Below are 27562 nucleotides of genomic sequence, written 5' to 3'. Positions count from 1 at the left end.
TGGTATAGATCCTCCTCTAGTCGAGCCAAAAATGCCCTCTTCTTCCGTCGCTCCAGGCGCCGGAAGTCAATATGTGACTGTCTGTGAGTGATGTCCCTTAAAAGCACCTCCCTCTGAAGTCTAGCTCTAGTCTGGCGGCACTCGTCATCATACCAGCTGTTCTGAGGCATGCTCCTTGAACGGCGTCTCTGCTCAGGCTGGGTGTGTGGGTATGCCTCTGTTGCTGCTTTTTGTAATGTCTGTGTCAGTATAGTAGTAAGCTCCTCCAGAGGTCGCCCTCGTTCCTTAGTGCATAGGCGTTTGTAGATCCCGTCTATGTATACAGAATCCGTCTCCCGCGTGAAGGTGTAACGAGTAGGGGACTGCTACCCGTGGCCTGTGTGCTACACTAAACTGGAAGGAGATGGTCATCGACACGAGCATGATCCACTGCTACCCCAACCGGTCTGGGCCCAACTTTGAGATGGATACTGGAGATGAGATTCGGCTGTGCCATGACATAATCCACCATGCCGGCTCCATGTCTGTGTGGGAAGCATGTGAAACTTCCCGCAGCAGGAAACCTCTGTAGGCCATTCAAGATGGCCAGTCCATGAGCAGTGCCCATGTCTATCAGATGTCGCCCATACTCAGTATAGTCCACATCCTGTGATAATCTGGACAGGCCCGTCTCTACAACATCTAACTCTCTAAGCATCTTCTCTGAAGTATCATAAAACACTGTCTGGTGATGGCCAGTCCTAGCATTGAAGTTCCCTGGAATGATAATGTCACCATCTCTAGAGAACTCCCATATGTCATCATCCAAAATAGAAAAGGGGGACTGTCCTCTAGGTGATGCATAGACTGAGGTACTCGGGGGAAAGTAGCAAATAGCAATGTAAAGATATTTACTTGTCTCTGCTTTCAATCTCACCCACATGTACCGAGCCTGCTCATCCCCGCGGGTTATATGTATCAAGGCAGCCACTTTGAGTGTGGTCCCATAAGTCTCGCACCGTCATGTGGAGCGTCGCTCCAGTATTACCACTCTTCCATCTCGGTAAAAGGCAATCTTGCCTTTTCCCCTTGCCGCTTTAATCTCCGGCATTACCTCCTGCATATGAGCGATCTGCGAGAGGGTAAGATCATCCCCGAGAAAGATGCCCTTCAAGAAGGACTTCTTCGCTTCCATGGAGGGAAAACGCAGGATGAGTGCCCTTTCTTTTGAGGTTTCCCCAATGCTTCCATTTTTCTTTATGTTGCCCACTCTCCAAGCTCTTGTGTGCGTCGGCTCATGAACCCCCATCAAGGCCATGAGTTCTTTCACCTCTTTTTCTACATTATCTTTGTCTTTGAGACCGCAAATCCTCACATGTAAAGCGCGCACACGTCTTCTTTGCTCCTCCTCTAGTGTCAGATTAATGATAGTGGGTGTGGACGTGGACGTTATCTCCTTGCCTTTTCCTTTCTTGGCAACCTCGATCCATTTCTCGGCTTCATCCGCCTTCTGTTGAGTTTTTGTAAGAACATCTACCCAAGAAGTCATGATCTCTTTGTGTTGCTCTTCTCCCTCTTTGATGGCCCGTATTTGCTCCTTGATCATGTTGATTTCTTTGATTACTGAGGGTTGCAATTCGCCCTCTTCGAGTGGGTTTCTTGATCGTGCTTCGCCGAGATCCTTCTTGAGTGACGCAATCTCTTCATCCCGAGTCGTCACCCGATCTTCCAGTGCATTTATCTTGCTTTCTTGGATCAATACGCGTTCTTCGAGCATTTTTATTGTGCCCAATAGATCGCGGTTCATCTTGGTAATGGTCTCCGTCATTTCCTCTTTGCACTTTTGAATGGCATCCTCTAAGGGGTCAGCTTTATCATTCAGCTTCCTCATGCTTAATCGCCGCCCGGAAAACAAGAGCCACTAAGTGCACATATGTTTCCACACTATGCATACATTGTCTCCCGCATCAAGCATATATTTTGCGTACCCTTGCAATTTCTGCAAAATCTGCCAAAAAAATATGCTATCTGAATTTCTGAGTTTTCTTGGGTTTTGTGTATTTCTGAAATTCTGTCTGCAGATTTCTGAAAAATATAAAAAATTCCTAGAACTTCCCTGCTGCTGTAAAATTGCTGGACCTGTACTTGCTCCGGAGGGGGGAGGGGGGGAGGAAATGCAAGGCAAAAACAGAAAATGCAGCGGGGCTGGCTGCAGAAAATGCAGGGGGCAGCAGGGCGCAGCGGGGTGGCTGGGCGAGGGGGGGAGCGCGAGGAGGTATGACAGGGGAGGAGCAGTGCGAGGGCGTGGCAGGTGGGGCAGCGCGTAAGGCGGGGCTGGGCAGGTGGGGGCAGTGCGAGGGGCGTGGGCAGCTGAGGGAGTGCGAGGAGGTATGGCAGGGGAGGGGCAGCGTGAGGGTGTGGCACAGAGAGAGAGAGAAAGAAAGAAAGAAAGAAAGAAAGATTTTTAACGTCTATGTCAGGCCGAAATCGGCCTATGAGACAAATCAAATGTACATGGCGTGTATGTCATCCGTCTATCGGAAAGACAAATGAAACAAAACTGATACAAAACTGAACTGAATGTAGGTAATGGAGTATCTGAGGAGGGATGGGGTTCTATCTCTAGGGGTATATGCATGTCTATATGCTCAAGGTAGTACAATCATGAGAATGCATCAAGCTCTCTAGCTCCATCCTGTACAAATGGGGGGATGTAAGATGTGGTACATGGGCGGGGCTGGTGCCAAGGCTACCCGGATGAAAGCTGTCGGGTCGGCCCTCATCTGAGCTACTCGCTCCTCAGTGGCACGGCGCTCCCGGGCTCGGATCTCCTCGATCTGTTGGTGGTGGGAGCTCACGCCCTGTAGCCTGTGACTCGTGGTCGTCGTCTAGCTCGGTTCACCTCCGCCTGTGGGAGTGTCACTCCTCTCTGAGTATCTGGTGAGGTAGGGGTGGCAATCCTCTGAAAGAAGTCTGTGAGCTGCGACTGTCTCCCCTCTGTCTGTGTAGCTATGCGTGGCTGTAGTAGTGTGTCCCGATGGCTCTGTATCTCTAGTAAGAAACGTCCGAGCTGTCTCTGATCTCGAGAGTCCATGATCTCTCGGAGAGTGGGCTGTCCTCTGAATAAGGCCTCATACCTGCCTCAGAGAGAGAGAGAGAGAGAGAGAGAGAGAGAGAGAGAGAGAGAGAGAGAGAGAGAGAGAGAGAGAGAGAGAGAGAGAGAGAGAGAGAGAGAGAGAGAGAGATAAATGAAATGTTATAATAACGTCTTCAAAAAGGCCAAAGTGACCTATGAGACCAGAAAGTTACAATGTGGTGGATCTGATACAAAGTCAGAGTAACAAAAATAACAACATAACAAAACAAAATAAAAATACTATGGAAACCTAGGCCGCTCAATGTGAACTAAGCAGCTGGCTGGGATAGCTAATACTATGGAAACCTATGCCGCTCGATGTGAACAAAGCAGCTGGCTGGGATAGCTAAATAGCTAAATCACGCGAGATTCAGTATTGGTCGCTGGCGGATCTCATCAATCTCCTCCATGGTCAGTAGTCTGACCGGGCGTCGTGCATGCCTGGCCAAAGTGATCCGAATCTTCTGATGCAGCCTTCGTCGGTCCTCCGCAGTCGTGGGCGTCTTGGATCTCCCTAGCTCAAACGCTTGGTCGGTCAGTGTGCCTTTGGCGTGAGACAAATGTGAGCTCTGTTGTGGTAGTAACTCCTCTGGCTGTCCAGTGTCTGTTCTAAAGAAATCTGTGATCCGTCTCTGAGACTGGCTAGCCTCTTCTCTCATCAGGCTCTCCCTGTGTCTGCACAGCTCAAGCCAAAACAAACCCAGGCATCTCTGATCTCCGTACCCCATGACTCTAGAGAGAGGTCCAAAACTCTCTCTAAACAAGCAATGAAAGCGGCCTCGTATCTCGTAGTAGACGGGGCAGCGGCATGTGTAGTGCAACTCTGTCTCAGGCTCCATGTCACGCAAGGGGCATGTCTTGGCCTCTGCTGGTACTCTGTTGTATCTCCTAGTCTCAATCCGTAGCTGGTGTGAAGATGTGCGTATCTGGCCAATAGCACGTTGTATCCCATGAGACAGGTGGGTGTCCATGTATCTGGGTCTCGTCACAAAACTGTCCTCCGTAAGCTGGAGTAGATGCTCTCTCTAGAAAACCATCTTCGTGCCCAGCTCATCCGTTGGTTGTATCCATGTCCTTCTGGTGTCTAGCTGAGTCAAGTCTTTGGGGATGAGCCCAGTGATCTCGGACTGTGTAAGAGTGAGAGATGGTGCATCCGGTGAGTACTGGAAGAGAGAGAAATGAAATGAAATGAAATGTTATATTAACGTCTTCAAAAGGCCAAAGTGACCTATGAGACCAGAAAGTTACAAGTGGTGGATCTGATACAAAGTCAGAGTCAGAGTAACAAGATGACAACAATGACAAAAATGAAATGACAAATGTCACAATAAAATACTATGGAATCCTAAACTACTAGGTGTGAACTAAGCAGCTAGCTGGGATAGCTAGATCACAAGAGATCCAGCATCGGTCGCTGGCGGATCTCATCCATCTCCTCCATGGTTAGTAGTCTGATCGGCCGTCGTGCATGTCGAGCCAAAGTGATATGAATCCTCTCATGCAGCCTCCGCCGATGCTGTGTAGTCCTCCGCAGTCGTGGGCGTCTGGATCTTCCTAGCTCAGTCGCTCGGTCAATCAGTGTGCCTCTGGTGTGAGACGACGAGCTCTGCTGTGGTAGTAACTCCTCCGGGTGTCCAGTGGCAGCTCTAAAGAAATCTGTGATCTGTCTCTAGGACTGGCTAGCCTCTCCTCTCATCAGGCTCTTTGTGTGTCTGCGTAGCTCGAGCAAAAACAAACCCAAGCATCTCTGATCCTCGTACTGCATGACTCTGGAGAATGGTCCAAAGCCCTCTCTGAACAAGCAATGGAAGCGGCCTCGTATCTCGTAGTAGACGGGGCAGTGGCATGTGTAGTGCAACTCTGTCTCAGGCTCGATGTCACACAGGGGGCATGTCCTGGCCTCTGTTGGTACTCCGCTGTATCTCCCAGTCTCGATCCGCAGCTGGTGTGAAGATATATATATATATATATATATATATATATATATATATAGAGAGAGAGAGAGAGAGAGAGAGAGAGAGAGAGAGAGAGAGAGAGAGAGAGAGAGAGAGAGAGAGAGAGAGAGAGAGAGAGAGAGAGAGAGAGAGAGAGAGAGAAGAGAGAGAGAGAGAGGCGGAGTTCTGTGCCCAGATGCAATGGCTCCAAAGATTGGCGCCCCTTCCGGTATTTCTTTAGTACAACTCTTGAGGGTCCTCTGTTCTCAGACTCTGCGTCCAGATCCGCTGTAGAAGGAGGCCCCACTACCCCACTGGCTCTTATAAATTACAAGGGATGCCCAAAAGTAGAGCCCCAAAAGCATGAGATTCAAAAGCACTTTCCCCCAAAAGTGTATGCTATCAAAAGCTCACGCAAAACTGCAAGCCCTGCTGCCAGCATAAAACGTGGAAATCCGTACAATTGTGCCACGTGGCAGTCAACACGATTTATGGAAATCAGCCCAAAGTGCAAGCTTTTGATTTTTTTGGGATTAGGCCCCACGGCCAGTGCTTCATAAGTTCTTTATGTCCCTAGGGGTTAGATTTTTAATTCCTAACCCCTTTCAGGCCTCTCAGTCACACTTTTTGGGTTTTTTCTTCTTTTGTTCTTCTGGGTTCAATTTTCCTAGTCCTCTTGACCATTCTCTTCTAGTTGGGCACGCCACGTCATCACTTTGTGACAAAGTCCTTAGAGAGTAAGGCTTTGTTTGAAAAAGGCTGCTCAAGGAATTTTGGATTCTTGTGTGTAGTTCCTAAGCCAATAGATATTGTCGAACTATTGAAGAAACTGCAAGGCTTTCTTTCGATCTTTCACTCTCGAAAAAATGAAAAATTTCATCGTAGATCCACCATCCTTGAAGTCTTTGAGGCATTGCAGGTATCGGAAGTGGATAATAGGGATAGGCATAGGGATTCTAACTGTGAAATAGAAGAGGCAATGTAGGAGATGGTGGCAAAGGTGCTACAAAATCAAGTGTTGCAACTATCTATTGGAAAACTCTCCCGAGTGGAATAGAAGCTTTTGTGGATTGTGGAGAAGAAACTCTTGCAGTGTCTGCACTGTTGGAGGTTGAAAATCTTGATGCATCAATGGTGGCAGCATGTAATTCAAGAACCGTTGGAAATTTTGCAAAATAGGCAAATTCTATGGAGATTGTTTCGAGAGGATGTTGCAAAGTCAAAGAGGAACTACAAGTACTCGTTAGAATCTAGAAACGCCATGTTGTGTGTTCAGTAAGACCGGTTTGGTTGTCAACATAGCAAAACAACTAAAGCTTTGATACTATTGTAAGCCTAGGGGGGGCACCACGTGCCAATTTGAAAGAACAAAATTGGAACAAACTTTAGCCTTTCAACACATTTGAAACAAAGAGAGTGAGAGATTCCACACAATAGACATGGAGTGGCGGAGTTCCACGACCAAAAACTCTAGCCCCAAAACCCTAATGTCCCTTTCGGTATTTCTTCAATATTGATTTCTAAAAGGTACAACTGTAGGAGAGAGCTCTCTCTGCATATTTGCAACAATCAAAATGCTATAAGCCTTCCCCAAGGCTCATGTTTAAAGGCCCTTGGCCCGAAAAGCATTAGAGAGAAAAACTGGTGCTCAGGGGTCAATTTGCCACGTCAACAGCCATAAAACGTGGTGTGATTTTTGGGTTCGCACAGCTCGCCTGCCAGGTCATCACTTTTGTGACAAAAGCCCACACCTTATAGCAACCGTTTATGTACATATTATAAAGTCACTAGGCAAAGTATTTTCAGCTTGTTAGCACCCCAAAATATCAAATAAAAGTTGGTTGACTCTACTGTTAGTGTGTTTATTGCAGTGGCTGTTGCGTTAAAATGGGTGTTGAAGCGAAAGATGTAAAGATTGCGTTCCTAATGGAGACTTGGAGGAAGTTGTGTATATGGAACAACCACAAGGTTATGCAAATATGACCTTGTATGCAGGTTAAAGAAAGCATTGTATGGGCTAAAGCAAGCACTAGAGCTTGGTATGAGAGGATTGTGGCATTTCTCATTTCGTTAGGCTTTGGAATGTCTGATGCAGATCATTCATTGTATGTGCAAAAGAACGAGGCAAGAATTGTGGTGATATCAAGATCGTACAACTTGTCTGCCACATCATCATTGCGATCTCCTTTATCACAAGTTTGGTGATGTGGCAATCCTAGAGGTTTAGGGCCACTAAAGAGGCCCCAACTTAGAGGATATGGCCAAGGGGCCTAAAACCTAAAGCAGAAGAAAACTGTAATTTGCGTAACATGCTAACGTGGCACTGCAGTACGGATCTCCTGTAAGATGTGGATAGATGTTGACGTGGCATGATTATACAGACAACGATTACTTTTTCTTTTGGGATGTTCAGCTTTTCATAGCAGTTGTTTGGGGCTTTAAATATGTACTTGGGGGTCTCCTTCTGAGATTCTAGGCTTGCAGGAAGCAGAGGAGCACCTCGAGCTTCTGACCAGTTGAAGTAATATCAAGACATATCGAAAGGGACGCCGCGGTTTTGGGGCGATTGCACTCTCGGAATAGTATTCCGCCACTCCGTGCTTCTCATGTGGATTCTCTCTCTCTCTCTCTCTCTCTCTCTCTCTCTCTCTCTCTCTCTATTCAGTTGTTTGGAAGTGCTAAAAGTGTGTTCTTTTCAGTTGCCACATTGTGCCCTTCTGTTACAGTGAGCGTCACTCGTTTGTTGTTCAAACAAGCAAACCGGTCCTACATGAACTTACAACGGTCAGCTATGGAGTTGGATGAAAAAGAAACGACAACAAAAGGAGATGAAGAAACAAGAGGTCATTTTTGCCTTAGAAAAATTTTAAGAACATGCTTTTTGACGCTTTCTTATGTTGCAGAGGTTTCTAGAAATCTCTTCAACGGATGGGAATCTGGATATAGAAGACAAAGTTGATCCTCTCGATGAGCCCCACGCATTGTCGCGAACGGATTTTGATTTCGACAACGTTGAAAAATTGGGATATTCGGCAACAAATTAGGGTTTTCACAGTATGTGTGGAAATGATGTTTTGGGTGCTTACATGGAGGCTGATGAAGGAACATGGAGTGGCAAGCATAGGATTTGGAAAAGTAACGAGAAGAATCACTTGTTTGAATTTTGAATATTGTTAGCAAATTGTTTGAAGTAGAATTTATTTGTTTTAAAATTGTCTTGGTGCCGATTGAGTTTGTTTGATTCTGGTTTAAATGCTGGTTGAAAACCTCTCGATGACGTAGGCTATGGTCTGGGGAGCATCTAGTTGTGTTTAGTTGTCCAAATGACTCGGGCTACGGTTTAGGGAGCGTAAAGTTGTAAATGGAAACCTTCGAGCAACGCAGACTGCGGTCTAGGGAGCGTTTGGTTGTATATATGGCCTTTGAATATCTCATGGCCCGGACTTCGGTCTATGTTTCTATGTCTTGTGCTTGCAACTGTAATCATCGGTGTTGCATCGTTATTTGTGAAGCATATGAATCTGGTGCATCAATACTTCCAAGTTGGGTGAGAATGCCCGATCTTAGTGCATCGAGACACCCCTTTTTAAGATCAACGCGATTTGGCTTTTTAAGATCAACGCGGTCTGGGCGTGATGGCTAACTTTGCTACGCAAGAATATCAAGAGCTCCAGTGCACGTGAGATCATTGGGTGTCCCTCGGATTGTGGGACTGTATGGTGTATTGCGTGCTAGCGAATGTGCTGTCTGATATGGATGGGCATCGACATGGATGCATAAAGGTAGCTTCTCTAAAGGATCGGATTGAGGTTTGCAAGTCTAATCACGGATGATTACTCTTTTTTCATAGGGGGGTATGCCACAAGTTTGGTTATCTGGCAACTCTAGAGGGTTAAGGCCACTAAAGAGGCCCAACTTACAACATATGGCCAATGGGCCTAGAACCCAAAGCAAAAGAAAACCCTCATTTGTGTAACAGGCTGATGTGGCACTGCAGTATGGATCTCTCGTAAAATGTGGACGGATTTTGACGTGGCATGATTGTACGGACAAACCCATCAATTGCGGAGTAGCCCTCTAGGCGATTGCTCTTGGACCAGATGCTTTTGGGATGTGCAACTTTTCATAGCAATTGCTTTTGAGGCCATGGGGCTTTAAAAATGTACTTGGGGGGTCTCTTTCTGGGATTTCAGTCTTGCAGGAAGTTGAGGACCACTCCGAGCTTGTAACCACTTGAAGCAATATAAAGAAATATCGAAAGGGGTGCCAAGGTTTTGGGGCTAGTGCACTTTTGGGAGCGGAACTCCGTCACTCTGTGTTTCTTGCGTGGACTCTCTCTCTCTCTCTCTCATTGATCCCCTCCCTTCCCCCATTTTTTTAGTTGTACTTAGACATTGTACTAGATTCACTTGTAACTTTTTTGGTCTCATAGGTCACTTTGGCTTTCTGTAGACGTTAATATATCATATCATTTCATCTGTGTGTGTGTGTGTGTGTGTGTGTGTGTGTGTTTGTTTGTTTAGCCTTAGTTTCTCTTTCTGCTAGCCTTAGGGTGCTATGTCATCACTGTTGTGACGACGACGAACCCCCCCCCCCCCCCCCCCCCCCCCCCCCCCCCCCCCCCCCCCCCCCCCCCCCCCTCTCCTGCACAACCATATCCTCCTCTTGCTCTAGGCTAGTGCTAATCCAGATTTGTGTGCAGTGTCACGGCAAAACGCCTTTCAGCAAGCCTGGACTGCAAAACGAGTGAAACGTTTAACCCTAGAGTGAAATGCTTGAAAAAAAGTTCTCTTGAGAGATTTCGTCGTTTAAAATCTATTTATTTATTATGCATATGCTATTTGAAGGTTAACATAGCATTTGTCTCTACAGAGCACATTGATATACAATTATATCATATATCTTTATTAAGATTGATTATTGGGCAAAAATATGTGCACATATACACTACACTATGAACACCTATTTTGTGTATATATAACTCTATACATACACAAAACTCCCGTGTTTTGGTCAGACAGTTCAGCGAGACCTTGGGTGAGGGTAAAATGTTTGGGGTCTAGAATGGCTAACAATTGCACTGCTCGTCGGCGATCTGTTATGGTTTTTTGTTTTCTATTTTGATGTTGTTTTTCTACATAGGCTTTCTTCCTTGTTTCCGTGTTTGCTGTCTGCTTTTTGCATGGTCGTGTGTGGCTTTTCTTTTGCTTGAGGTGCTTGTGCGCGTGTTCTGCTTGTGTTTGTGTGTTTACTCGTGTGTCGTGTGTGCGCGCGCGCGCGTGTGTGTGGATGCTTGCATGCTTTTTTGTCTGTTGCTTGTTTTTGCTGTTTACTTTTTTCTTTGATGGATTCTTGATGACCAGCCTTTGGGTGGGTAGCTTGGAGATGTGGAGGGCTCGGGTGGGTGTTGCCTCGTCTTTGGCTTGTTGTTTGCAGGTTGAAGAATGTCATAGCCCTATTGATCAATGTCAAGGATGGATAGTCTCTCTCTCTCTCTCTCTCTCTCTCTCTCTCTCTCTCTCTCTCTCTCTCTCCCCCCACCCCCGGCGGATTCTTGGTGCAGAGGTTAGGGGTGGTGATGCTTCTTTTGGCTGGATTTGCCATTTGGCCTTGGAGATCTCGGAGTTTGATATTGGAGATTCTTTGGTGGAGTTTTCGGCCTCCTCAAAGTTTGGGTGGCGTGTTTTTGCTTCAGCTCTTTGCTACTTTCTTCCTTTACTCCCCTTCTCCTAGCCTTTCATGTGTCAATCATCTTTTGTAACTATGTATCACTAGTAGTTTTCCCCCTATGGTTTCTTGTCATTGAAATGTTTCAGGGTTTTCGCTACTAGTTTTTCTCTATTTTGTTATGCCCATGGGCTGATGTAATGCCTTCGGGTTTGTTAACTTGTTCATGTAATACAAATAGTACCAAGACCTCTTTGAGAGAGAGAGAGAGAGAGATAGATAGATTTTATTATCGTCCTCGGAGGTCAAATATGACCTATGGGACCAAAGTTACATGTGATGTAGTATGTGTATGGCTGATGAGTGACTCTCGATGCTCCAAAATTGTAGTGATGAGAGTCGCAATGGAGAGCCCACACTTTGGCTGGGAGAGGAAAGTGTGTAGGTCTAAGTTATGGCTGAAAATGTGAGAGAAGCAAGTTCGGATGTGATCAAAAGCTGAGCACTCTAGTAGTGTGTGGTACTCAGACTCTCGAACTTGCAGTGAGCATAATGTGCACAATCGATTTGACTCTTCTCCATTGCCCCAACGCCCTATCTCGCATCGAAGGAAATGGGAGCTAAGCCGAATTGCTGCGATAGTGCGTATCGCGGACAAGGGAATAGGCTCAAGCATGTAAGTGTGAGTACGGTTTCCTCTCTCAGCGAAGAACATGGTTTTGTAGTTGGGGGCAATATAGGTGGTGTAATGTATGAAGCGTGACCCACCGGATTTCTCCCAAGCCGTAATACATTGGCGTTGTAGAAAAGCTTCATTCACTTGAGAGTCAATTGAAGCATCATGTAGCAAGTGTAATGCATCCCATCTCCCAAACCACTTCTTTATGTCTTGCATCCATCCCGTGCTCAAGATCTTGCTTTTATGCGTCTTTTGAACTTTTTTGCTTGCTTCCCATGCAATTGTAGGAAGTCGATGTGAGGGGTTTTGACGCATCTTTATCATGTACTCCACAACCCTTTCCATGCCCATAACCTCAATTGGAAGAGATCCCGACTCAAGAAGTAGGAGCATATATGGTGAGAGAGAGAGAGAGAGAGAGAGAGAGAGAGAGAGAGAGAGAGAGAGAGAGAGAGAGATAAATAAAATGAAATGAAATGTTATAATAACGTCTTCAAAAGGCCAAAGTGACCTATGAGACGAGAAAGTTACAATGTGGTGGATCTGATACAAAGTCTGAGCAACAAAATAAAAATACTAAAGAATCTAAGTTGCTAGATGTGAGCTAAGCAGCTAGCTGGGCTTGTGTAGGATATGGGTAGGGGCTGAAGTGAGTGGGGGGGGGGCTAAGATAACACAGTGTGGGTGTATCCTCAGAAAGAGCTAAATCACAGGAGATCCAACATCGGTGGCTAGCGGATCTCATCAATCTCCTCCATGGTCAGTAGTTTGACCGGGCGTCGAGCATGTGGGGCCAAAGTGATCCGAATCTTCTGATGCAGCCTCCATTGATGCTGTGTAGTTCTCCGCATTCGTGGGCCTCTTGATCTCCCTAGCTTGGTCGCTCGGTCAATCAGTGTGCCTCTGGTGTGAGGAGAACGTGGGCTCTTCTGTGGTAGTAGCTCCTCCGGGTGTCCAGTGTCTACTCTAAAGAAGTTTGTGATCTGTCTCTAAGACTAGCTAGCCTCTCCTCTCATCAGGCTCTCTCTGTGTCTGCGCAGCTTGAGCGAAAACAATCCCAAGCATCTTTGGTCCTCGTACCCCATGACTCTAGAGAGTGGTCCAAAGCCTTCTATGAACAGGCAGTGGAAGCAGCCTCGTATCTCATAGTAGACTGGGCAGTGGCATGTGTAGTGGAACTCTGTCTCAGGCTCCATGTGACACAAGGGGCATGTCCTAGCCTCTCCTGGCACTCCGCTATATCTCCCAGTTCTTACGGGAAGTTGGTGTGAAGATGTGCGTCTCTGGCCAATAGCACATCGTATCCCATTATACAAGTGGCTGCCCATGTATCTGGGTCTCGTCACAAAGCCGTCCTCTGTAAGCTGGAGAAGATGCTCTCTATAGAAAGCCATCTTTATGCCCATCTCTTGTGCCGCTTGTATCCATGTCCTCCTAGTGTCTAGCCGAGTCAGGTCCTGGCGGATGAGCCTGGTGATCTCGGACTGTGTAATAGTCAGAGAGGGTGCATCCAATGAGTACTAGAAGGGGGGCAATCTGTTCATGCTGAACCCATGTGCTTGGAACCATGATGTCATCTCCCCATACCAGCATGCTGTATCTCCCAGCATGGCTAACTGTTGGGAGGACTAGAGTGCTAGGCGGGCATATCTGTCTCTGGGAAGGTCCCACAGGCAGTGTATAAAGGAGACTGATCAGGTGAGCGTCTCAACCACTAGTGGGGGGCAGCTAGCTCTGCTCAGATAATGTCACGTGGTAGTGAAGCCTTGGCTCTAATAAGTTGCGAGATCATAGAGACCAGAGGCTTCTCCATGTCCCCCCATCCATCAGTGCGACCCGACCTCCTATGATGGTCCAATGAGAGTAGTGCAGAAGCCACCAAAGTGTCAAAGAGCCAGAGCTTTGTCCAAGGCTCTTGAAACTGAATCTGTGAGCACATCCTCTCCAATGTACCCAATGTTGCATAGGCTCTGGTAAGTCTAGTCTCTCCTGCTCTCCTCAATGAAAATGCTGGTCCACTAAAGACCACCCCAAGGTAAGTGTAAGCATCTGTATACTCCACTGTCTCCTGGTCGTATGTGAATGCGGGTGGTGACCTCCTGATTCACCGTGGGGTGGTATTAAACACCATAACCTTGGTTTTACCAAGTTTGACAGACAAACCACTTTCATGGGCGAACCTATGCAAAGCATCCAAATGACGTTGCATCCCCTCCGGGGAGTCGGAGATCAACACAATGTCATCGGCATATAACAATAGCGGAATCCATGTCCTTGCCAGCTGTGCACCTCTATTGCCATCTCTCTCAATATAGTCAGAAACCTCATCCACATACATACCAAGTAGAGTAGGAGAGAGCGGGCAGCCCTGCTTCCCTCTGATAGTTGAGTGACCTCTGAGGTGTGTACATGCCCCACTATTGACCTGTATAATGCCATGATCCCCCAGATCATCTCTGTAGGTACTCCCATCAATCTAGCTCTGGGTACTGTGTCAAATGCTTTGCGGAAGTCCACAAAGCTACAATAGATCCGTCTCCCTTGTGATCTGCCCTCGTCAATAATGGCTTTGAGTGTCAGGATGTGGTCAAGAGTAGAAAACCTTTCGTGAACCTTGCTTGCCTGGCTGCGCGTATACCCTCCCTCTCTGCCCATCTACTTAGCTGTTGCTCAAGAATGAATGCGTACAACCGTGCCAATGTGTGTCCAATCATGATAGTGCGATAATTCCCAAGCTCCATAGGGTCTCTTGATTTGAAGATAGGTACAATAGTAGATAAGCTCCAAGTATCATGCAAGCCCTCACACATGGCAGGGTTGAACATAACTGCTAGAAGCTGTGCGAGCAGATCCCTGGCATGTATAAAATGCTTAGCCACTAAGCCATCATGATCATATGCTCTCCCTGTCCTCATCCTATCAATGGCCTGTGTACAAAGGTTATGCATATTGGCCCCAGGCCTCTGTAGAGGTAATGGTAGGGGGTGGGGAGTGCTCATGAAAGAGTCGCCATGCCTCCCGTGAGTCTTGACTCAAGAATAGCTGGTATAGATCCTGCTCTAGTCAAGCCAAAAAAAGCCCTCTTCTTCTGCCGCACTAGGTGTCGGAAGTGAATCTGACTGTTTGTGAGTGATGTCCCCCAAAAGCACCTCCCTCTGAAGTCTGGCTCTTGTCTCGTGGCATTCCTCATCATAGCAACTGTTTTGGGGCATGCTCCCAGAATGTCATTTCTGCTCAGGTTGGGTGTGTGGGTATGCCTCTGGCTGCATCATGCAATGTCTGTGTTAGTATAGTAGTAAGCTCCTCCAGAGGTCGCCTTGGCTCCTCAGGCGTCTGTAAATCCCATCTATGTAAACAGAGTACGTCTCCTGCATGAAGGTGTAGCGAGTAGGGGCTGCTACCCGTGGCCTATGTGCTACACTAAACTGGAAAGAGATGGTCATCGACACAAGGGCATGATCTTTTGCCACATCAACAGGTCTGGGTCCAACCGTGAGATCCTGGATACTAGAAATGAAGCTCATCTGCTCCATGACATTATCCACTATGTTGGCTCCGTGTGTGTGGAAAGCATGTAAACCCTCCCGTAGCAGGAAATCTCTATAGGCCATTCAAGATGGCTAGTCCAGTGCAGTCCCCATGTCTATCAATTATTGTCCATACTCGGTATGCTCCACATCCTGTGATAGTCTAGACAGGCCCGTCTCTGCAACACCAGCTCCCTCAGCATCTCCTCGGAAGTATCATAAAAAACTGTCTGGGGGTGAGCAGTCCTAGCATTAAAGTCCCCTAGGATGACAGTATCACCATCTCTAGAGAACTCCCATACGTCATCATCCAAAATAGAAAAGGGGGACTGTCCTCTGGGTGGTGCATATACTGACACACTTGGGGGAAAGTAGCAAATAGTAATGTAGAGATATCTGCGTGTCTTTGCTCTCAATCTCACCCACATGTACGTAGCTTGCTTATCCCTGCGGGCTATATGTATCAATGGTTGCAACTCCTCCCTGTATAGCACTACCACTCCCCCTGAGCCCCTCTTTTTGTGCTCTGGTCGTGTCTCCTTCCTTCAAGCTGTCTCCCAACTGTATCCACTGACGTGAGGCGTAGACTGCCTAGGGGCCTAATGTGTATCACAGTAGAAAATGATGTCTCCCCTAGTAGAACTTTCCTTAAAAGCATCCACATCAAGGCGCATAGATCCATTACAATTCCAGGTTGAAACTTTGAGTGTGGTCCCATAGGTCTCGCACCGTCATGTTGGGCGTCGCTCCAATATCATGACCCTTACATCTAGGTGAAAGGCAATCTTACCTTTTGCCCTCGCCGCTCTAATCTCCGGCATTACCTCTTGCATATGAGCGATCTGCAGAGGGTAAGGTCATCCCCGAGAAAGATGCTCGTCTTCTTAAGAGTTGGTCTCTTCTTCAAAAAGTCCTTTGCTTCCATGGAGGGAAAACGAAGGATGAGTGCCCTTTCTTTCGAGGTTTCCCCATTGCTTCCATTTTTCTTATTGCCCACTCTCCAAGCTCTCGTGTGCATCAGCTCATTAACCCCCATCATAATCATGAGTTCTTTTACCTTTTTGTCCACATTATCGTTTCTTTGCTCCTCTTCTAGTGTTAGGTTAATAATGGTGGGTGAGGGTGGGTGTGGACGTTGTTTCCTTGCCTTTCCCTTTCTTGGCAACCTCGATCCATTTCTTGGCCTCATCCGCTTTCTGTTGAGTCTTTGTAATGACATCCAACCAAGAAGTCGTCATTTCTTTGTGCTGCTCTTCCCCCTCTTTGATGGCCCATACTTGCTCTTTAATCGCGTTGAGTTCTTCTATTTCTGAGGGTTGCAATTCTCCCTCTTCAAGTGTGTTTCGGGATCGCACCTCGGCAAGCTCCTTCTTGAGTAGCGCAATCTCCTCATCTTGGGTTGTCACACGATCTTCCAGTGTGGTTATCTTGCCTTCTTGGACGAGCACGCGTTCTTCGAGCATCTTGATTTTGCCCAAGGGGTTGCGGTTGATCTTGTTAATGGTCTCGGCCATTTCTTCTTTGCAGTTTTGAATGGCATCCTCTTAATGGTCAGCTTTGTCATTCTGCTTCTTCATGCTTGACAGCCTCCAAAAGCGAGAGGGAGGGAGGGATTCTTGCGGTCAAGAGAGAACCACGCTAAGCCCACAGTATGTATACATATATTCCCCACATCATGCATACAAATATATGTATCCTCCACATCAAGCCTACATTCCTGCAATTTCCAGCAGTTTTCCAAAAATCCAAAAATTCTGAAAACTCCTTCGATGTTTTAAACTTCATGGATGTTCCTGCTTGTGACCTGCAGAGAGTGGCTGTCTGCCCTGCTTGCGTGCTCTGAACTGCTGCTCGTCTGCTGCCCTGAAACCCTATCACGATCTGCCCTGCACGCGCCCTGCTGTCTGCCCTAGCGCGACGTTAATGCTGTCTGCGCCCAGAACTGAGGCAGCATGAGAGGGAGAGAGGGATCTGCCCTGCACGCGCGCCCTGCTGTCTCCTGAAACCCTAGCGCGAATGAGGCAGCGCCGAGAGGGAGAGAGAGAGCGCGAGGGGGTGGAGTTGCAGAGAGAGAGAGAGCGCCAGGGGGTGGAGCTGCACACACAGAGAGAGAGAGAGAGAGAGAGAGAGAGAGAGAGAGAGAGAGAGAGAGAGAGAGAGAGAGAGAGAGAGAGACGTTTCAATGCAGGTTACGATCAGGTTGGCTTTCTAAGAGTGTATGGAATGTTTGTGCATGGAGTTGTTACGATTGGGCTGTGCAAAATTTGCATCTCTGATCTGCAAGGTAGCTGGCGAAATGATGTGTCATGACGCTTTTGGGACTTATGTGCAAGTCTGAATTAGGTATGTGAAAAATCTTAGTTGAATGTTTAGCAGAGAAATAATATAGTCATTACAGAAGCTCTTCTTGTTTATTCTCTTTTTCTCTCATGCGTGTTTCTTTTAAGGCGGTTTTCTGTCATTGAAGGTCTGATAAATCAAGTGTAGGAACTGTTGGCTAGTTGATCTTTTTCCTGATTCCATTTTGTGTGTTTTTTTTCTTTGTTTCAAATATCTGGTTTTTAAACTCTCTATGTGTTTGTATTGCAATTTTCTTGAACTCTTCAGACAATGTGATTTTTAAAATGTACATCTGTGTTTCCTTCTCTAGGAAGTTTGACTGGACTGATTATGTATGCTGCAAATAAAATTTGGGTTGTTTGTTTCTTCTGGCAGACAAAGCAATTTTATGTACAACAGGGTTCATGTAAACGTATGCCCCGTGATCCAGAGGAATCCAATAATACGTATTGGTTCAGGAAAGAAAGGGGCGCAGTTGTATCTCACAGGCAAACAGGTATCAAATCATACAATTGTAGCAAGAAGCCCATTTTCAGCGAGGGCACCTTAAAGCAAAAAATAAGAAGGGCATTCTTTTTATAGTCAGATTTTTTCCCCATTGTAAACTAGCTAGCATAGACATGTCAGCTGTGAAATTTTCAAAGGCAGGTGCGAGGAATCCATAGCCGTGTACGAGGGCCATACAAAAGCTTTGGAAAACCTCTTCAGAGTGACATAATGTCATATGTAGGTACTGCAAAAGCCTTAGTAATCTGAAGTTTTCAAGTCTGTAATTGTAGTTTAGAAGGTTATGTCACGAGTTTTATGAACTCGAAACATGCTCTGGATAAAGGGAGAGTCAGCCAAAAGCTGGGCGATCCTTGCTGCTGGGTGATAAAAGTAATGTTTCTTTAAGCATCTGAAGCCATTGGGTAAGCAAAGCTTCGAGTTTGTCAGCAGGTTACTTAACAAATTCACGGGTTTGTCACCAATTTGTTGAGACTTTCCTTTGTTTCAATCTTTCTATAATAAAGCAGTTACATTATGGAAATTTTGTTTGTGTCCTTTTCTGCTCGTGGAAGAGATTGAGCTTTCGTGCTATCATGGATGGCCTTATTCGAGGATGCTTAATTAGAAGCTATTTTGGAATACTAATTATCACATTTGATCTTTTTGTAAGGCGAGAGCAGCAGTGTGGAATGCTTTGTATAATTCGGTGTTAGTTTTTCACTATGAAGGTCAATCCTGCAAAAAAGCATGTTTAGTTGGAGCAGCAGTATGGAATGCTTTGTATAATTCGGCGTCGGCAATCCTGCAAAAAAGCATGTATAGTTGGAGCAGCAGTATGGAATGCTTTGTATAATTCGGCGTTAGTATTTCACTTAATATAGAGCATCTGCATGTCTTTGGCATGGGAAACAATGTTATAGATTCCTTGTGTGCAAGTTCATGTACTTCACCGGTTTCAGGGGTATATGGGTGAACAATGTAGGCCCAGGATTGAAGCCCAATAATTATGGACAAGGTCTGGCAAATAGAAATCTTCATATACGTCAGAGGTTCATACTTTTATAGTAACACGCGGACAGCGTCTCAAGGGTTTCTAGAGTATTGAGAGGACAGCGACGACTCTCTCTCTCTCAGAAAACATTTGCAAACAGCTGTCTTGGTTTCTTAAAAAGTACCAAGTCTTAAACCCAATTTTGTAGAGGGAGGTGCCAAGCCATGATTGTGGCTAGTATTAAGTCAAGTAGTAAAATATAGAGAATTATGACCGAGGCCATGAAGTGACATTTTGAGAATTATGCATGAGGCCACTTCATGGTCTTGATAAGATTAACATTACTGATAAAATAAAAGCCACCATTACCATCTCTCAAAAAATTTGGTATACCATCTCTCAAAAGACTTTTGAAATTAGAAAGTAAAGTTTTTTCAAAACAGTAGAAAGCCATGAGTTTGCCTTTTAAACTAGATGCCTAAATTGAGTTGATAGAATTTCCTATATTTAGTATATGCATGTATTGTATATAAGTAATGTTAAAAAAAGTTTCAATGTTCTTTGAGAGGAGGAATTTAGACTTTTTTACAAGCAACTCTCTTGAATTTCTTAGTGTGCGGGAGGAGACTTGTGAACTCCGTAGAGGAGGAAGAGCTCTCTTGTGAGCTCCCTACCTAGAACACTGCCCAGAACTTTCCACCCAACCATAGAAGTCCCATGCCTAAATAATCTTGGGTTAATTGTTCACACTTGGGCGGACATGACCCAAGCCTACGGTGTATTGGGGTGCACAACTCCGTATCCGGCCTTGTCAAATCCCATGTAAACTCCACCTTTAGCTCGATTGCGCTCTGTGCACCTATTAGCGTATGCCATTTGTCTGTGTATCCCATCTTTGCTCCATGGTCACTATTGTATAGATATCGTGACAACATAGTTCTCTCTCTCTCTCTCTCTCTCTCTCTCTCTCTCTCTCTCTCTCTCTCTCTATATATATATATATATATATATATATAAGCACATCAAGATACGCACATCATGTGCGTGGTATATACTTGATAGAGCATTTGGCCTTTCTTAGATATTGATTCCATAGTAGTTTTATTTTGCCATTTTGTCATTTTGTTACTCTTGACTTTGTATCAGATCCACCACATTGTAACGGTCTGGTCTCATAGGTCACATTTGCCTTTTGAAGATGTTAATATAACATTTCATTCCATCTCTCTCTCTCTCTCTCTCTCTCTCTCTCTCTCTCTCTCTCTCTCTCTCGCTCTCTCTCTCCATGTTGACTTTGTGTTTTCATGAGGTCTTGTTGTCGGATGTGGTTGTAGAAAGAAAGCCATGTTTGTAGTTTGTTTGTAGATTATGTAGTTGCACATGTAGATATATATTGTTGTGCTTTCAAAAACTTTTGTATTTTCCATTGGAGGAGCAATTGTTTTGAAAAAGAAGCTAGTCAAGCTTATGATAACCTTGTGGTTCTTTTATATGTTTTGATACTTACATTAAATTCTATTTCCTTGTGCATAGTCAATTCAAGTCTTGCAATTGCATAATAATATGATGCATAATTCTAGTTGTCGATTGCTCATGCAATAGTTCTCGTGTCCCTTAGTGTTGAGACAAAGCATCAACGTGGGTGGGATGACCTTTGACAAGCATGAGTTGAGGATTGTTCAAAGCATTGGGTTCTCTTTGGAGCATTGAATTCAATTTCACAATCTATTTTCCAACTTTAGCACTCTTTTAAAAAGTCGGGAAGATTCAAGTATATAACATCGTAGCAAAACAAATAAGATTTTGATTTGCATCTCCATGTATGAGTGATTGTTTAAGAGGTGGTATAGAGGGTTTGCCTTGCAACTTTTTGTAGATTGCCTAACCTAGTTGTGAAGATGCAACACTTTCTCCATGTCATTGGGCATATGGGACAAGTCATTGTATGCCAGGTTTGCACCTCTCGAAAGTGACTTGCATAGTATGAAGTTTGAATCGATCCTTATAACTATTTTCACAAGAGTGACTTTTCTTGTTGTAGAAGCTACATGGCATGCAATGTTTGCATGTTTCATAGGAAGGACCTTTGTGCTGGTAAGGATCTTGATAAGAAGAGAAACAACGCCCCCCCCCCCCCCCCCCGCCACACACACACACACACACACACACACACACACACACACGTAACAATGCATAATGAATTATGGTGCACATATCTTATGCACCCAGTGTTAGGCTCGATACAAAAACCCCTTTTAATACATTGTGTGTGGTGGGGCTCTTTATTGACAGGAAATTACTGAGGACATGTCGAGGACAATAGTGAAAGCTTGGAGTTGGAAGCAAGGTATTTTGGGTGAGATAATTGAGCATGACAACCCTATGCTAGAAGAATAAGCAGTCTTCTAAAGCAATCAATAGAGGACCAAGTGTCCTATAGTTATCCACTAGAATGCTTGTTCATTTAGCATATTCATTATCTATGCAACTCGTTCAGCTATATTGTATCTTTAAGAGCACGTTGAAAAAATGATTATTATATGTTAATTTAACAACAAGCTTGATTAAACAAGCAATAAAAGAAAATTACAAGACTGATTATTGTTTACATGCTGAACACTCCCATTTGATTAAGCACCCCATCATATCTTAGGTTCATAAAGATACTAAAATGACTGAAAAGCAAGCTTAAACTTCGATATTACTTCCCTAGTTATATCTTTGTTTGTCCAATAGCTCTTTGAATGTCATTTTACGTTCAACCAATGCTCCAAATTCTTGTATAGACAAAATATGAGAGTATTTCAATCTTTTCAATGTAATTTCTAGACAACTCTACAATATTGTCAAGCCGAACAATGATTGGAGTATAGTGTTCAACAATGACTAATCTCCCTTTTTCCCTAGCTATTTGATTTGTGCCAATTTTGGTCAATTTTTTGATACCCCTAGCTTATCCTTATATCATTCAACTCATATATCAAATCTCATAGTGTTTGGCCCTTAGATTTGAAATTAAGGATGATTTTTCCCTCGATTAGATTTTCTTGACCAAAATTGAGTCAAACCCCCACTCAGTAGCTCCAATTTTTATGAAAGTGGGTGGGTGAGCTATTTTTTATGTAAACCAATTAACATCATGAATTCTTCAAAAATCTAAAATTAAGACCTCAAATGTTATTAATCGCGCTTATTCACACCTACAATAAAAAAGAATTAACTTTTATGGCTCTATTTTTTATTTTGTTTCATCCACAACAGTTTCCCTTGGCTTGTACACATTCTTTCACACACATATATATAGTGGCAACATTTTCTACAATTGGCTAGCACAAAACAAGAATTTAAAGCACCTAATCGACAAATTTTAGTTGGTGTACGATTGAAAAATTATCAAATTGAAGTGAAACTAGGCACACATCAATATTACAACATGTAAAACCTAATGATACTGATTTGCTAATTAATTATAGAAGCCAACGTGCGAGTACTTCAAAGAGAGGGAAGGGACCCATAAAGGAAAAGAAGAGATTTCACTAAAACATGGCATTTGCCAATGCACTTCGACTTACAAAGTCTCAGCAGAGCATTCCATGGATACAAAAAATTTCTATTAAATTTATATTTTTATAAGCACTTTTGGAAGGAAAACTGATTAGGTGGAGCATCTATGGGCTTGACATTAGTTGTATGAGCATTAAATTATATTGGATGTGTACCCAAAGCCTCTTGATTGAAACTTAGTGTTATTCCTTGGGAATGGTAGAGTCTCTTGATGGAGAGTGAAAATGTTATTCCTTGGGAATGGTAATTTCAAGTTGTCTCGATGAAGGTTTAAATTTAAGGACCATCACTTGTATTGGGTTTTATGGTTGAACAAAGGCTAGAGTTTTTGACTAAGCATACAAATGCTCATTGGAAACCATCTTAAGTGAACGGGATTAGAATCAAGGAGGAGATTATAGTGTACCCTATCATTTATGTTTGTATGAGGCAACCATTTACACGAGAATGATGTGGTGCGTCTGTTGGCGTTTAAGAAAGCAAGCTAGGAAGCCCAAGAAAAGAGAAGTAATGAGAGGTGTTAACGGCATGAGCTGCTTGAAATAGGCTAAGGTGGGTAAATTCTTTGAAAGAAAGGTAGAGTGGTGAATGTATAGGGCTAGCTTAGGTTAATTTTTGAGCATTTATAGGAGGAAAAGGGTGTGGCGGGTATACAAGACTTGCTTAACATAGTCCCTTGGGTCCAAACACATAGAGCTAAAGGGGAGAAAGGGATATGTTCAAGGCGGCAAAGGAATGCTTGTGGGTAGGCCACTAAGTTATCTCTATTCATAGGTTTGATGGTAACACCGGCTCTGATTTGGGTAGCAAGCAGTAAGGAACTGACAAATTTGATGCCACGGAGAACGCCGAACAAGCCTTGTCTCACCTACTCATCTTCACCATGTCAGCACCTCCCAAGGTCTTCAAGCACAAAGCTCTAATACCATGTCAAAGTTGACGATGCTTGCAGAATGATGAATCAAGGGGTAGAGAGAGAGAGAGAGAGAGAGAGAGAGAGAGAGAGAGAGAGAGAGAGACTTCTAAACCAACCAACCTTGGAAATGACTTGATGATAACACAATGGGGGCATGGGGTGCTTATATTCTAGCCTTGGGGCCCCTAAGTAACCCCCTAATCAAATTGCCCTACCAAGATTTGACATATATAAACTTTAACATACCCGTTTCAGCCACCACACTATATCATCCACCTTTGCTATGAACTGAGTTGTTCAAAAACTTGTTTCTAAAAACTAGAAAGACCAACATATCAAAAATGCTTGATTTACATTGACATGTTTTAAATTTTTATACAAAATCCCTCCAAATCTTGTAGGTCTCTTACCTTCGAATGGAAAACTTAGAAGAATATTTGAATAATTGTGAGTGAAACAAGATATCAACATAGCACGACTAGCCCTTCCCTCTTATTGCCCTTGCCACTCATAAAAGCCCACGCTTTAACTGCCTTGCTTCTTAGCCATCCTAATAGTATTGACTTTGCCTCCACAAAGCGCTGCTTTGAGTTGCAATTGAGTTTGCACCATACCCTTTCTCGTTGGGTTTAATGTCATCCCTCTCTCCCCCCCCCCCCCCCCCCCCCTTTCTCTCTCTCTCGACCCTCTCTCCTTCTTTCTTCTTCTCTCTCTCTCTCTCTCTCTCTCTCTCTCTCTCTCTCTCTCTCTCTCTCTCTCTCTCTCTCTCTATATCTCTAAACATCTTTCTTTTCTATCCTTGCTCTTCCCCCCCCCCCCCCCCCCCCCCCCCCCCCCCCCCCCCCCCCCCCCCCCCCCCCTCTCTCTCTCTCTCTCTCTCTCTCTCTCTCTCAATTCCTTTGTCTCTCTTCCCTCTATCTATCTCTTTCCATTTCTTTCTCTTCTCCCTCCCTCTTTTCAGCTATTCTCTCTCTCTCTCTCTCTCTCTCTCTCTCTCAATTGCTCTTTGAGTCTCTCTCTACCTCCATCCCTCTTTTCCCCTGTTTCTCTTTTTATCCCTCCATTTATCTCTCTCTCTCTCTCTCTCTCTCTCTCTCTCTCTCTCTCTCTCCCTCTATCTATATCTCTTTTCTTTCTCTTCTCCCTCCCTCTTTTCTGCTACTCTCTCTCTCTCTCTCTCTCTCTCTCTCTCTCTCTATATCTCTATACATCTTTCTTTTCTCTCCTTGCTCTTTTCTGCCATCATTGGGAGAAGGGTGGACTCATTCCAGCCTCTATCCTTCCAAGCATCAAAACTGGAAGGTCTTGTTGCATGAGCTCCATCACAATACTAAATTTTTGTTTAAATGGTTTCTTCATGCAGAAGACCAGGGGTATTACATTAGGATGCTTTAGCTTGGCATGTATGACTGCCTCCCTTTCAAAAACTTTAGTGTTTTCCACATAAAAGAAGTCTTTGACTGCATAATGACCTTGTAACCATATAGCTTCATAAACTTTGCCATAAGCACCTCTACCAAGAACCTTCGGGTTCCTTTGTAGAGTCTCAAAATCGAACCAAGGTAAGTAGGTAACATGTCGGGTCCTACACTCTCCAGTTCTTGGGCATGAGACATTTTTTGTAGAATGAATTCAACAAGAGGAGAGGTATTCCCTTCTTTAGCAGATTTGATTGCAGTCAAAAAGTCGCAAACTGAGAAGAGGTCTTCCTTCGCATTTTTGCAAGCCCAAATCTTGGAAATATTTTTCATCAATTGAATGAGGTCTGACTCTAGATGATCTCTCTATGGTGCAATGTTGAGCCATACATGAGAAAGGGTCGAAAATCCCCACAAGAAACGACAGAGATCACATGCACAACTTCTTGGCTGGCCCCTAGCTTCAAAGCCTTGTCCAACAACCATGAGTGGTTGAAAGGGGCGACGTACTTGCAATGCAGTTACACATGTAGATTTGACCTTCCAATATAGCCTTTTTAAAAGGGGCAATTTTTAAGTGATCGAAAGGGGGGGACGTACTTGCAATGCACTTACCCATGTAGATTAACATAGAGAAAAAGGGCAATTTCACTTGCTAGTTAGTATAGAGAATCCAGTTTCATTGTTGCCAGAAAATAGTGAGTGGCTAATTATAAAATGGGTTAATTTAGCCCATAATCCACTAGTTTTAGTGAGAAACAAGTTAACCCAGTAAGAGCCCTAGCCTACTCCTTAGTGTGGGGACACACAAGTCACGCCACAACTATAGTCTATACTAATAAAATACACTACAGAGGCATCTCTGACCTTACAAAAAGGTTAATTCAATTTCATGCACTTGTGTTTTCAAAAATTGGAGCGTTATGCCCGTATCGTATACGTAATTTACGAAGGAAGAAAACTGCCAAAAACTGACATGGAAGTCCCCCCCCTCCCCTTCTACACAACTACTCTCCGTCCAATCAGAGAGAGCCCCATCACCATCTTGCATCACCTGCGTCCTGAACCTTTCTTCTGATGATAGCAAAATTTTTGAAGATGCTGCATAAAAAGAGCTGTCTGTGTAGACATGCATCTCTTTTGTCGACACTGGATGACCTTGTGAGTTGTCCCCCTCCACCCTTCTCGACTCTCAGAAAGTCATGTGTATCATGGGCGATGAGATCTTCTCCTTAAGCACAATATTGCTCCAGTAATCAGAGATTTCCTCGCTAAGCAACGTGGTCATTGCATCCCTCTTCAACCTTGGAAGATCCTTGAACAAATTAGACATGCCATCCATAGACTCCTCGCTTCGTCATCTTCATTCTCATCCTCATCCTCTTCCTCGTTGTTGTTGCAACATGGCGGAGAGTGAGGAGGGTGCAACATGTTGAAGGAGCTCAATTAGGAGCGAGACGTTGAGCACCTCAAAATAAGAATTTGCCAAGCATTGCCATTAGTTGCGATTAAAAATGAACCAAGGATTGTTGACAAGGGCCGAGTGAATGCCTTCAACAACATGCTGAGTGCTAGTGCTTGTTTTTAGCTTGAGCATGAGAGAGAGGGGGAGGGATGTAGATTGGAGCTAGAGCTCACCATGAGAGAGTTCGATACAAGAGCCTGTATATAGTGGTCAGTAGGTGTAATTTTTACTTGAAAACGAGTATTATGTCTCCCCCATCTCAGAAAATAAAAAAGCCTTTCAAAACATCTGAAGTGCATACGTGAAGGGTGAATTTAGGAAATGAAAAGATACATGAAAGTGGAAAGTCAAAATACTTTTTTTTCCCATATAAAAAAAGGATGGTCCAGTGCACATTCATTCATTTGTGTTTTGCATTCACTTATTTTCCCTTTGATGTTTTCTTCTCTTTAGATTCCCTTCAGTGTTTTCGTGTCTTTGCACCAAGAGGTTGTGAATATATAGCCATTAGCCATACCTTTTAATATATATTTTTAAAGCCATTAGCCATACATTTTTTTAGTAGGAAGTACCATTTTGAAAAAGGAAAAGGAAAGGGTGAAAGATTGAGGGGAGAAGGGAAGGGTGAGAAACCATCTACTCTTTCTCTCTCTCTCTCTCTCTCTCTCTCTCGTGTCACTTGGTTGCGGTGCTTGCAAAGCCTAGCGCCTTGTGGCGTCAATACGTGAGGCTGAGGGAAGAGGCATGAGCTCGCGCTGGCGCAGAGGGTCCAGAGGGGGAAGAGGACGCGCAGGCAAGGCCCCTTGTGGCTTCAGTACGTGAGGCACAGGGAAGAGTGGGAGGATGCGTGCAGGCGCACAGGGGGATATAGCCTTGGTGGCATTTTTTTTTGGGGGTATGGGTGTGTGTGCGCGTGTGAGTGAATTAACGTGTAGGGGTTACCCGGCTGGAAAAAAAGAAAAAACAAATCGAATCAAGCAAGATCCGGTGTTGAGCGTTGAAGTAGGCAGAGACCAGAGGAGGGTGAGCGACGGACGAACACCATGCACACAATGCAGAAGAGCAACTGTAGACATTGACCTAGTGGTTAGGGGAGTACAATAATGGTCATCATTCGATTGGTGAGAGTTTGAAACCCATTCTCCCTTTTGTAAAGGGTAGCAAATCCTTGGCTAAGTGGTAGGGAAAAGAATCTAGAGGAATCTTTGGTCGTATTGATTAAAACCAAGAACGAGCCACTATGTAGTATGAGTGGAGTACTAGCGGGGGAAATTCAAAAAAAGAAGGGAATTTGAGGCAATACCATCTCCTGAGGAAGCAAATACAAAAACCTTTGGTGATGTAGACGGAGCAGAAAACAATAGGCGGTGTGCAGATTCGAATATTGAGTGCCACACACCGTTTGCCAGGGTTCTTGAGGCAGTTGTGGAGCTGACAGATGCTGAGGCTTTGGAGCC

The 27562-nt window shown here is 44.5% G+C and overlaps 1 protein-coding gene across 1 annotated transcript in view; it reads left to right on the top strand.

The window, feature by feature from the left end:
* LOC147444605 (uncharacterized) overlaps positions 1-18292 on the top strand; it is a 72024-nt gene extending 53732 nt beyond the window's left edge. The window contains exons 11-12 of the mRNA XM_086527151.1: positions 17111-17265; positions 17638-18292. The gene's annotated coding sequence lies outside the window, so the exon portion shown is untranslated. The remainder of the gene's footprint in view (positions 1-17110; positions 17266-17637) is intronic.
* The last annotated feature ends 9270 nt before the right edge of the window (positions 18293-27562 follow it).

Source organism: Adiantum capillus-veneris, chromosome 13 (assembly GCF_014529385.1).
Source record: "Adiantum capillus-veneris isolate H3 chromosome 13, ASM1452938v2, whole genome shotgun sequence".
Classification (NCBI taxonomy): domain Eukaryota; kingdom Viridiplantae; phylum Streptophyta; class Polypodiopsida; order Polypodiales; family Pteridaceae; genus Adiantum; species Adiantum capillus-veneris.
Note: the sequence above shows the minus strand (reverse complement) of the source record. Positions and strands in the feature narration are given on the sequence as shown.